This window comes from Miscanthus floridulus, chromosome 8 (assembly GCF_019320115.1).
Source record: "Miscanthus floridulus cultivar M001 chromosome 8, ASM1932011v1, whole genome shotgun sequence".
Lineage (NCBI taxonomy): Eukaryota > Viridiplantae > Streptophyta > Magnoliopsida > Poales > Poaceae > Miscanthus > Miscanthus floridulus.
The window spans coordinates 184,787,918-184,800,537 of record NC_089587.1 but is presented as its reverse complement, the minus strand read 5'-3'; positions in this window follow the sequence as shown (position 1 = coordinate 184,800,537).

Genomic DNA, 12,620 nt, shown 5'->3' with positions numbered 1-12,620 from the left:
TTCGGTCTTATCATCGCGCCCCCGTGTCCTACCACACCTACTCCGATACAGTGCGCTGCGAACAATCCACTCGACCCGAATAATCTCCCAGCTTCACGGTCGAAAGGTACGTTATTCGTCTAGCTAAATATAAGGCATGCGTTCAACATGACTCGAGGCCCAACAACGGTCGGTCCTTAATCGACACAGACGGAAAGCACTATAGTCCAAACCCTATAAGTCTCCGTTCGGTCTCAACTTCAAATTAACACTTAGTTATACCATGACTACATAGTTATCCGAGCAGATCCAGGTAACCACCTATAGTTCGCAGGTGACAGGAAATCACCCGACTTCTACCGGTCTAAGCCAGCTAAGCATTGACTCGACTGCGGATACCAGGGTAACAAGGATATAGTATAACAAAGGTAGACAAGGTATAATGCAGCAACGGTTGCAAACAACTCCTGAACGTAATGCATCAATTAAAATAAAGCATTAATTAATAATCGCAAACCGGGGAGAAAAATGCTCCGGGCTTGCCTCTCTCGAAGGAGCTCGGGCGGTGATTGGGGCACTCCAGAAGTTCCTCAACGTCCTCCTCATCTGCTTCGGTCACTTCCTGCAGCTGCACCTCGAGCTGCTCCTCGGGCTCCTCGGGTATGACGACCGGGCTCTCGGTTTGCGATCCTATATGATGCAGGTGCGTAAGTGCTTATGCAAAAGGTGTAGCGGATGAAATGAACACAATGAATATGCTTGCATGCAAGGTAGTCAACATCATCCAGGAACATGTACTACAAGCACATGTTATCTACTGCATCCTCTTCTACTACTAATATGCTAAGTCAACACATTTCATTAAATGCTTCGAAGATACACCAAAGCTTCACTAATTTCTTAATCATGCATAAAAGAAGATTAGTTTATTTTATTTTAAACTAGGGATACAACAGCAACATATATTTATGGTGCTCATAAAAATCTGAGAAAATTACAGTAGCATAGTACTACTCTAAGTAGTCTACCATAAAAATTTTAGGGCATTTGGATAAGTAAAATAGCCTACACAAAAATGACAAGCTATGGCATAATTATGATCATGAAAATATTTTGCACTGTGAAAAGTGTCAAACAACAGATGTAATATTTTTCCTATGTTCTACACAGTAAATAATCACTGCATAAAAATTTTCACATGCATGTTTTATACAAATTTTGCTCTCTAGCCAAAATAACAAAAATCAGCCATTAAAGGCACTTGAACTACACCTCATAATTTTTCTACAGGACATGCATGGCATATATTTTTCCTAGAAAGTACATTACACAGGAAGAGTAACAAACTTGGAATCATATTTTTCTGATACTTATAGGATTTACTAAACATTTTACAAGATATCAGCAATATCAAGAATTAAATAAAGCTTTACATTAAAGTATCTCAAAAATGACATGCAATATTTTTATCATGTAGATCTTGTGACAAGGAACACAACAAAATTTGTTTCAACAATTTTGGAGCAATATAACTCGAGATATACATTTTACAAGCTTTTTAAATCAATTTTTGAAATCATTTTCTTTAAAACTGAAATTCCACCGATCCAAAACTGCTAGGTGCACCCGGTGCAGTGCACCTAGAGGTGCTGCCAGGTGGGACCCATGGTCAATCTGGGCCCACACGTCAGCCGGAGCCAAGCAGGGGCCGTCGCTGACCGACCGGCTTTCGTCGCCGGTGAGCTCGCTAGCGGTGAGGTCACCACCAGGGGCTCCCCGCAACGTGGCGGACCCGATGCGCCAAGAACGGGCACTGGAGGAGCTCGGAAGGGAGCTCGACGGCGTGCATGGCGGAGCGGTGGCGTGGCTCGTCGGTGGTACGCCGACTCTGACCATGGCAGGGCACGGGGAAGCGCGCACGAGGTTCGCAGGGGCAAGGCGGTGCTAACGCGCGCGAAAATGGAAAGAGAAAGGGAGCGAGAAGGGGAGATCCACGGAGCCCTGCTGCTCCGGCGAGCGATAGCGGCCGGCTCGAGCCTTACCACGTTGAACGAAGACGAGCACAAGCTGCGCGAGGCCGGGGCGAAGGCATGGCGAAGACGTAGCGAGCTCTGGTGGTCTGGCGTGGCTGGGACGGCTACTCCAGCGAGGCAGCATGGCGATGGCAGAGGCGAGCGCTTGCTCTGCTACTGGCATGTGAGGCGAAATAGGGAGACTGCACGAGAAAGGAGAGGGAGGCTCGGACAACGGTCTTGAAGGCGGGGCGGGCTGGTCGGAACGGCGCAGGTCGGGGTTGCCGCGCGGCGTGCTCGCCGGCGCATGGCGGCCACGTGGCGTGCGCGCCCTGGCACGGTCGGGCGAGTGCACGGCGAACGGGCACGGCACGCGGGAGCAGGAGCGCGGTGCAGAGGCAGGCCGGGCCGGCTTGCACGGCTAGGCCGAAAGCGAGGCGGCGGCCCATCAAGGTGAAAATGATCTTTTTCAAATTCTTTTCTCTCCCAAATTCATTCAAATGAATTTTTGAACTTTTTCAAAGCAGTTTCAAACTTTGGCCCAGAAATAAAAGTTGCTCAAAATTTTATTCTCTACAACTTTGCTTTTATGACCAAAGTCAAATTCTAAATAGATTTTGAATTACCAAATTAAAATCAATATTAATTCAAAACCCTAATTTTGAATAATTATTTTTAAAAGCAAAATTTGGCAAAAAATTAAATATAAACTTTGCTCCAAATTGTATCCTAAATATTTATAAGCTATCCTAGTGATCAAAACAAGAAATCATGGCATCCAAACATGAGCATGGCATTTCACATTGTTTTAAACATAATGAATTTCAATCAACTTAAGCACCACATGAAATGATACTTCATTTCTTTCGAAATGAAATGCATGAATGATGCTTATGCATGAGGTGATGATGATTATGCTCATGTGATGAAATGGTAATGCATGCTTAACACCGAGGTGTTACATCACCCATACAAGACTCAGGTCAAGCTTGTATTGGCCTACTGTATTCTTCACAATTGGATCCTAGGTTTTGGTATTGACCAAGTTGTGCCACCTGAGGAGGGTTTCACTGGCAGCCAACCTGACCCACTTGAGAACCTGCCCAATAATGATAGCTAGTCCCAAGACTTCAATGGCATGGCACTTAGGAGGGATGCCATCTGTAATGCTATGTGGGAAGGGAGGGGTACCTCTTGTAGGGTCGAGATGGCGACTAGAGGGGGGTGAATAGTTGTTTATAAATTTAATCGCGTCGGCTAACCAAAATAAGTACGGAATTAAAACTATCGGTCTAGCCAAGACAACACCCCTCTATCTATGTTCTCTATTACCTTACAAAGATCCTAATTAAGCAACAAAGGTGTCAGGGTAGCTAGAGCTCACCTAACCAATTCTAGGATCAAGGTCACGCAAACCTATGCCACTAGTATTTCAAGCAATGAGGGAGCTCCTACACATGCTAGTAAGCAAAAGCACAAAGCCAACTAAGCTCACTAGCGATGCTCAATAACAAGGCAACCAATGCCAAATTAGAGAGCGCAAATACTTAGCTACACAAACTAAGCAAAGTGACTAACAAGGTTACACAAACCAAATTAGTCACGCAAGGGAGCTACTTGTATGCTACATAAGCAAGAAGGTAACTAGTGAGCTATACAAGCAAACTAATTACAAGAGCAACTATACAAGCACAATATATATGAAAGTAATTATAAGCTTATGTAATGAGGAAGCAAACCAACGGGAAGAATAATGTTGACACGGTGATTTTTCTCCCGAGGTTCACGTGCTTGCCAACACGCTAGTCCCCGTTGTGTCAACCGCTCACTTGGTGGTTCGGTGGCTAATTGGCATCACCCGCCAAGCCCACATGTCGGGCACCGCAAGAACCTACCCCGAAAGTGAGGGTAGCTTAATGACACGCTTTACTAGAGTTGCTCTTCATGGCTTCCATGGGACGAGCACAATGCCCCTCACAAAGCTCTTCTCCGAAGCACCGCACAAGCTTCTTGTGGGCTTTGACGGAGACCACCACCAAGCCATCTAGGAGGTGGCAACCTCCAAGAGTAACAAGCACCACCAGCTTGCAACTCGATCACCTAGTGCCACTCGATGCAACCTCATGATGCAATCGCACTAGAATCGCTCTCTCACACAATCGGATGATCGCTATCAAGCATATGTGAGATGGAGGGCTCCCAAGCACTCTCAAGCATGGACATAATGTCCCCCGAGGTGCTCAACTCAAGCCATGGTTGAGACCCCATTCTATTTATAGCCCTATGAGCTAAACTAGCCGTTACCCTTTCATTGGGCAAAACTCGGGGTGACCGGACGCTCTGGTCAGATCGACCGAACGTAGGACCTTAGCGTCCAGTCAATGGATGCTCGCCACGTGTCGCCTCTATTCAACCTTAGTCGCTTGATCTCAATGGTCAAGTGATGATCGGATGCAGCTGCTCAAAGTGACTGGACGTAGCTGCTCAAAGTGACCGGACGCAGGACCCCAGCGTCCGGTTATTTCCAGTAAGGTTCCAGTCACGACCGAACGTGTCCGGTCGGTCATGATCAGACATGGCATCAGCTTCTGATCCTTCTCCAACTTCTCCATGTCGCCTATGTCACCATATGTCAGCCTGACCAAACGCAGCTTGCCGGCGTCCGATCACTTTCAGCACCAGCATCCAGTTGAAGACCGATGCCTGTTGAAAGCTTTAGTTTGGTTTTGGTGAATTGATGAAACCCTAAGTGCTAACCTAGTTCATCAAGTGATCATGAGATAGGTAGCACACTTCAAGTGGAGAAGCAAATGAAGATCATAACATGATAATGGTGATAGCATGGAAATGATCAAGGGCTTACACTTGAAGAGAAGAAAGAGAAAAACAAAAAGCTCAAGGCAAAGGTATAACTTGTAGGAGCTATTTTGTTTTGGTGATCAAGACACTTAGAGAGTGTGATCACATTTAGGTTTGATAGCCGTACTATTAAGAGGGGTGAAACTCGTATCGGAATGCGGTTATCAAAGTGCCACTAGATGCTCTAACTCATTGCATATGCATTTAGGATCTAGTGGAGTGCTAACACCCTTGATAATATTTGTGAAAATATGCTAACACATATGCACAAGGTGTGTGTAGGGTTGAGATGGGTTTGGGTCCAAGAATTTGCATCCGGCGCAATAGAAAATAGGCATTTCATTTTCCCGAAAGCGCCGAATCCCGCCGAGCTTGCGAGGCGGGATTCGGCGCTTTCGGGAAAATGAAATGCCTATTTTCTATTGCGCCGGATGCAAATTCTTGGTGGTTGGTACATTGGAGCAAGGGTGGAGAAGATAGAAGTGAGAACAGAGCTGATGCCAGCATCGGTCCAGTGATCGAACGCTGGATCCAGAAGCACCGGACGCTGACTGCCTGCGTCCGGTCGCGTTGACTGTCGGTACAGTGGCTAGGGTTTACCACCGGACGCTGGCTGTGTCCGGTCGAGGTGGACCGGACGCGTCCGGTCGAGGAAAACCAGGTTTCGACCCTTACTGTACTCGACCAGACGCTGAGGTTCCAGCGTCCGGTCAGTTTTAACCGGACGCGTCCGGTCGAGGTCGGTACCTTACTGGAAATGACCGGACGCTGGGGGTCCAGCGTCTGGTCAGTTGAAGCTGCTGCGTCCGGTCAGCGTCATAGCCGTTGGAATCTGATGAACAGCATTTGAAGGCAATGACACGTGGCGTCCATCGGGCGACCGGACGCTGAGGGCCAGCGTCCGGTCAGTATGACCGGAGCGTCCGGTCAGAGCGCGTTTTGCCCAGTAAAGGAGTATAACGGCTCTATTTGATTGAGGCTCTATTTATAGCCCCATGGCCGGCTCAAGGGACAACTCTTGCACATTTTCATTGACATAGCAACCTTGTGAGCCTAGCCAAAGGACTCCCACTCATCTACATCATTGACTCATCATCATAGTGAGATTGGGAGTGATCTAAGTGTATTGCTTGAGTGATTGCATCTAGAGGCACTTAGTGATCGTGCTTCGCTGCGGATTTCGCTTGTTACTCTTGGTGGTTGCCGCCACCTAGACGGCTTGGAGCAGCGAGGATCGTTGAGCAGAGGTGGTGATTGTCTCTGGCTCTGATCGTGGTGATTGTGAGGGGTTCTTGACCTTTCCTCGGCGAAGCGCCAAAAGGTACTCTAGTGGATTGCTCGTGGCTTGTGTGATCCTCATCTTGTGTTGGTTGTGCGGCACCCTATTGAGGGTTTGGCGTGTGAAGCCAATTAGCGCGTGAACCTCCAAGTGAGTGAATCGCCACAACGAGGACTAGCTTGCCGGCAAGCAAGTGAACCTCGGTAAAAAATCATTGTGTTCATCATTGATTCCGAGGTGATTGGTCATTGTTGTTATTCATCTTCGTGATTGATTGGTTCATTCATCTACACGGCGGTATAATCCTCTTGATCACTCTCTTTACTTTACCGCAAACTAGTTGACAAGCTCTTTAGTGTAGCTAGTTGTGAGAGCTTACATGCTTGGTTGGTGTGGCTCTTTAGTTAGCCTTTGAGAGCACACTAACATAGGGTAGTGTCATTGCTCTTGTGTGAATTGACACTATCTAAACTAGAATTGTGGTAGGTGGCTTGCATTTTGAGTAGGCTAGCGCAACACTCGCTTCGCCTCATAATTGTCTAACCATTTGGTTAAGTATTGTTGTAGAAATTTTTATTAGGCTATTCACCCCCCCTCTAGCCATTAGGACCTTTCACCTGTGCGCTCTCTGCTGCCACTGACCGGACACAGGACCCCGGCGTCCGGTCACCACATGACCAGCGTCCGATCCACTCTGTGAGACCCTATCTTTTCTATATAGGGTGCTGGTGGCACTGGCAGACACTCCGCCGGTAGAGTTTCGAACCCTTCTTTCCTCTGTTTCATCGCTGAGTTGATCCACATCAACTTCAACTCCATCTCCTTTGTAAATGTGCCAACACCACCAAGTGTACACCACCATGTGTATGTGTGTTAGTTTTTCACAAACATTTTCCAAAGGATTAGCCACTCAACTTGCCACGCCACTCGATCCTAGTGATGATGTAAAGTTAGATCACTCGAGTGGCACTAGATGACCGATATGCAAACAAGTTTGCCCCTCTTGATAGTACGGCCATCTATCATAAACCTAGTCATAAACTTTTCTACACACCTATGACCGGTGAAATGAAATGCCCTAGGTTATACCTTTGCCTTGCGCATTCCATTCCATCTCCTCCAATGTTGATGCAACGCATGCACCGATCATGATCAACAATGATATGATCCACTTTATATCATCACTGTAACAGAACTGACCAAATCATAAGAACGTAAGTACAAAAACAATCACCGAAGCGATCAAATTCCTATACTTAAGCTCCCATAATCCCGGTAGTCCAGAAATCCCGAAGGATTTCAACCAACTCTCGACATACAAACCAAGATCGTAATGATTCAACACAACACATCATCCATTACAACATTTCACAAGTAGCATTCGGATTACATCCATCAGAGTTCAAATAAAATATTACAAACCAAGTTTGAGTGTGCGGAAGCAACATAGTTTAGTACAAAACATCATAGTTTTCAAATACATTGCCAAGGTTGAGTCATGTCCCACAAAAGCATTATCAGGTATGAGAACTAGTAGAGACCGCGCCCAACGGTCTAGTCTTCATCCCCAATAGGGAGAAGGCAGTACTTGCAGCAACCAAAGTAGAACTGGTCATCTGCAACAGGTGGGAAATAAACCCTGAGTACGAGAAGGTACTCAGCTAGACTTACCCGTCAAGAACAGAAATAAACGACACCAAGGATCATGTAAGGCTTATGAGGTGGGCTAGCTTGACACAGCTGCATAAAAGAGCTTATGATTATAGTAACCAATTTAAACTTAGCATCAAGCTTATCATTAGTTACCTGTCCACTAGATTAGCACATGTACTAGAGCACTCACTTATTAGGAGCAAACAATATTAACCATAGCAGGTATCATAAGGCTGTCATCATCATATCATCATTTCTGAACCATTAAGTTATTAAGTGTATCTACATTGGAGATAAGCCCGTCAAGTTCTCACTAACCGGGAGAGACGGCGACTCGAATCGAATTACAACTCAGCTGAGAGGGTATTCCTAACTCTCACCCTGGCATACTTAGCAAGGGTAGCCGTGGGTTACCTTTGGTACATCTCAGGAACCAAATTCGCGGGTTCGATCAGCGCCAGCACTCTCAGGGATTACCTTTCTGCCAGGACGATCAGGACTTTTAAATCACCTGCCCTTGGACTCACGCCTACGGCTCCCTTCTGAGGCGCACTTTATACTTATCGACTCCCGGCCTGAGGTGAGCTACTCGGCTTCGCGGTCGGTCATCGGACATGGCCAACTAAGAGAGAGGCATGCGTTCAACATGAACAGGAAAGGCTCCAAGAATCAGTCCTTAAGCGACACAGACGGAGTCACTGCAAACCAGCAAGCCTCCGTCCGGTCTTCATTTCAAATTAAGACTGGTTCTTTTCCACGATAGCAAATATAGCCAACCGTGCCACATGTATCTTCCTATATCTCGCAGGTGATAGGAAATCACCCGACTTCTACCGCGTTTAAGCAGGGCTAAGCACTACACGAGCCTAAGCTACATAGGATTTAGGGTAACAATATCTGGACAAGGAATTGGGTAACCAATGCAGCAATTGTTTGCATCCAACACCTAAACTTAATGCAACAATATATATATGTAACAATAATACTGTAACTGCATTTCGGAAATTAGGAGGCTTAATATGCTTCGGGGCTTGCCTTTCACAAAGTTGCAAGGACGGTGGTCCGGGCACTCAACGGCGACCTCGTCTGGCACTTCTCCTGAAGGCTGCTCCTCCTGAATCTCCGGCGTCGGCTGCTGCTGCTCGCTCGGTTCCTCGAATTCCAGCAGGGTTACTCCTTCCGGTACACCTATTGCATGCCGATGCAAAAGATAAATATCATGGATGCATACGGAATGACATGATGCTCATGATGAATGAATCACAGTAAGTGTTTACCGAAAACATCACTGGACACTCGTTTACCGAGTAAGACTAGCCCTATTCAAATCACTTTAAGCATGTATCTAACTTAACTTAAAGAACAAGATCAACTTACCTAACTTGCATAACCTAAGATAAAGATGCTCATCTTCGGTTAAAGGCCTAACACCTAGGAACATTACCACAACTTAGAAATAGTAACGGTATACATAATTTAACATTTAAAGTTTCATATGCATACAAGTATTCCCGTAATTAAATCACAACAAGAGTTATACAAATCCAAATGACTTGTATGAGGACATTCTGGAAAGCTTATGAAATGTTCTACAAATCAATGGTAAACATCAAAGCATGATTCTGATGTTAACCAAATCAATTTCCAGCGAACCTAGAATCTGTCCAGAATGACAGGGTTACTAACTTAATTATTTAATGATTGTGCAAAAGCATACTTTGATCAAACCAAGTTTACCAACTTGTTTTTCATACCTAAGAAACATCAGAAAGTATAGTGCCAACTTCTAAATAAATTATTTAATATCCTTTTCCAATTTATTTAGTTAATTAGGTGATTTAATCAATATATAGTAAAACTATTCATAAAAATCTACAAAAATTACAGTACCTATCTCTTGCTGCGCATAGACTACCATAAAAATTTCAAAGCCATTGGGCAAACATAACTTGCTGTATCCAAAATAACAGATGACATGTCTAATTTGAGCATAATTAGGAAACCCTAATGAAAAGTGTCAAGCAACAGATTTCACATTTTTCCTAGCATCATTCTAGCATAAGAACCTTACTCACCAAATTTTACCTATACTGGATCTATAGAAAAATTATGAAAATTCACACAAGATCCATCCATTAATAAAAGGAATTTCTATAACTTAAAAACTACACATGCACTAGCTCTGAAATTTTAACCAGAGCTTCTAATAAGCAATAATAGACTACCCACAAAATTTCATAATTTTTGGACCACAGAAACTCAAGATAAAATTCAAACAAGTTTGCATGTATCCAAAAACACATTTCAAAGTCCTATTTAATAAATCCAAAATTTCTAAAACATGTGCCCATATAATATTTTTATTAAATACTAGACAATACTAGGAACTCAACAAAATTGGAACCATGGCATTTGGATCTATATACTAGGCAATACAGATTTTTGGAATATCAATACAAAGCTGTGAAATAACAAAGCAAACAAAATAAGAAACAAATCGCAGCCACAGTTGTTGGACCGGCCCGACGGAATAGCGGCCCGTGAAGCATACAAGCGCGACCCAAGACGCGGCGCGGCCCACGCTGGGCTCCCGCCTCAGCCTCGGCGGCTGACAGCCGGGTCCCGCGTGACAGCGAGACAGGCAGGGGAGGAGAAGGAGACGGCGGCAAAGCTCGTCGCCGGTAGCTTCTCCGGCGAAGGCAAGGGTGTCTACATGCTCGCCTCATCCTAGTGGACCTAGGGGAACCCTTATTCGCAGCTATTGATGCAACTAGGGGGGGTGGCGATGGCCACGGCGGTGCTCGGCCACTGCACGGCCGGCTCCGACGACGCTACGGCGTCGCAGCCCTAACGGGTGGCTCTACGGGCTTCAGTAGGGTTCACCGGACCTAGCTCAAGGCAGAGGAGGGATAGCAATGGCGCGAGGAGAGCTGGCCGCGTGGAGCGTCATCTCCGGCGAGAACAGCCACGGCGGCGGTGGAAGGGAATGACGAATTCGTCCTTACCAAGGCACAATCGACCTGTCTGAGGGGTGGGGGTGGCAGAGGGGATCACGGCGAGGCTACAGGCGGACGGGGCAACGCGTTTTCGCGGTGGCGTGCGCGCACGACGGCGGCGATGCTCGGTCGGCAATGGCGGGTGGCTGCTGTGAACACGGCGCTGCGCGCGGAGAAGGCGAGAGGGAGAAATGGAGCGGCGAGCGCGTTCAGCAGGCGCTGGCCCTCTTCTGGAGCGCGGACGCGCGACGTGGTGACCTTGGCAGCGCATGAACGCCACACGGCGAACGTCGCCTGAGCCGGTCGGCCATGACGGTCACTGACCGATTTCTGAAAACAGCGATTCAGTGCTCATCGAAGGTGACTGACAGAGTGAGTTTAACGGTGATTTTCTCCTAAACCGTGACGATCTAGACTATGCCATAGTCAACAAAGTTGATCAGCTATATGTGAACTACAACTCTTTCCATTGGAGCTCGAGCTAGTTTGGCTTGGTTAGGGAGATACAAGTCTTCAAACATCGGTACGCGAAACTATACTTCACTTTAGGACTTAGAAAATTTGCTAAGTTTGAAATCAGCATGGACATGTGACTTGTGGGCCATGTTTGACCATGTTCCACACATTTTCATGGGTTGGTCATAAAACAACTTTTGTTCCTTGATAAATTTGCTACAACTTTTGTAAAGAGTGCACAGCCATGCAAAGTCTCTAAGTTGGATTTTTGAATCAGTCAAACAGTGGCACTCTAGGGTTCATTTCAAGTCAAACCTCCATGCAAGGGCAATTTTGTCATTTTGACCTACATGAACAATGTCCAAACAATTACTCTAAGTGTAGTTAAGGTGTATTAGACCATGATCAACCACTTTACACAATTGTTATTCCATTTCAATTGATCACATGTGATGAAACAATCAAAACAAGCAATTTACCCAATGTTGCAATGAAATGTTTCACATGTTTCATGACTTTGTGATTATTTTATACTTGGCACATTACTACCCTATTGCCATGTTTCAATGTATGAGAGTTTCATGTTGCATTCACATGTCGTACTACTACCACTCTAAGCAATCAAGCATGAAACACATACACTTTAAAATGTTGCATATGTATGTTTCAATGATAATGGCATGATGACATGGATAATGCACACGTTTATGAAATGACATGCAATTTAGTGGAAGCCTAAACACCTAGGGTGTTACAATCACGTGATCATATTGGTTCATCGATCTTGACTTCACTTGCTTTTCACTGTTGCCTTCGTCCATCGGCGCCAAGTCTTGCTTAAGCTTCACCGCCATGCGGTCCATCGCTCTAAAGCCTCCAAATTACCCTTCACACTTGCAACCGGTCCATCAAGCCAAGTCATGTCTTGATCTTCTCTACCTTGATCACATGACTCAATGTCATGTCTCATTTGCAATGAGCGCCTTCATCATCACATGTGTGAGCTTTTCAACATCTCCAACCATTTTCACATTCATGGCATATGTTGCTCATACGCATATACCTGTGGACTAATCACCTGTGTATCTCACATAAACACAATTAGTCCACCTAGGTTGTCACTCAATTACCAAAACCACACAAGGACCTTTCACCTCTCGGATCTGATCATGCAGTAACTTTGTTATTAAATTTAGTTTGTATTCCCTGCTATGGAACTCATGTTTGTGTGATGTTTATGTAATAATTTATTGGAAAAGGCTAAGACCAAATATGTAATGATCTACCACTGGTTCACTTGTTCTTTGGCCATGAAACTCAGCCATATAGTGGTAGCAGCATAGATCAATTATGATGTTCCTGTTGTATGGCTATGTCCCATGGCCA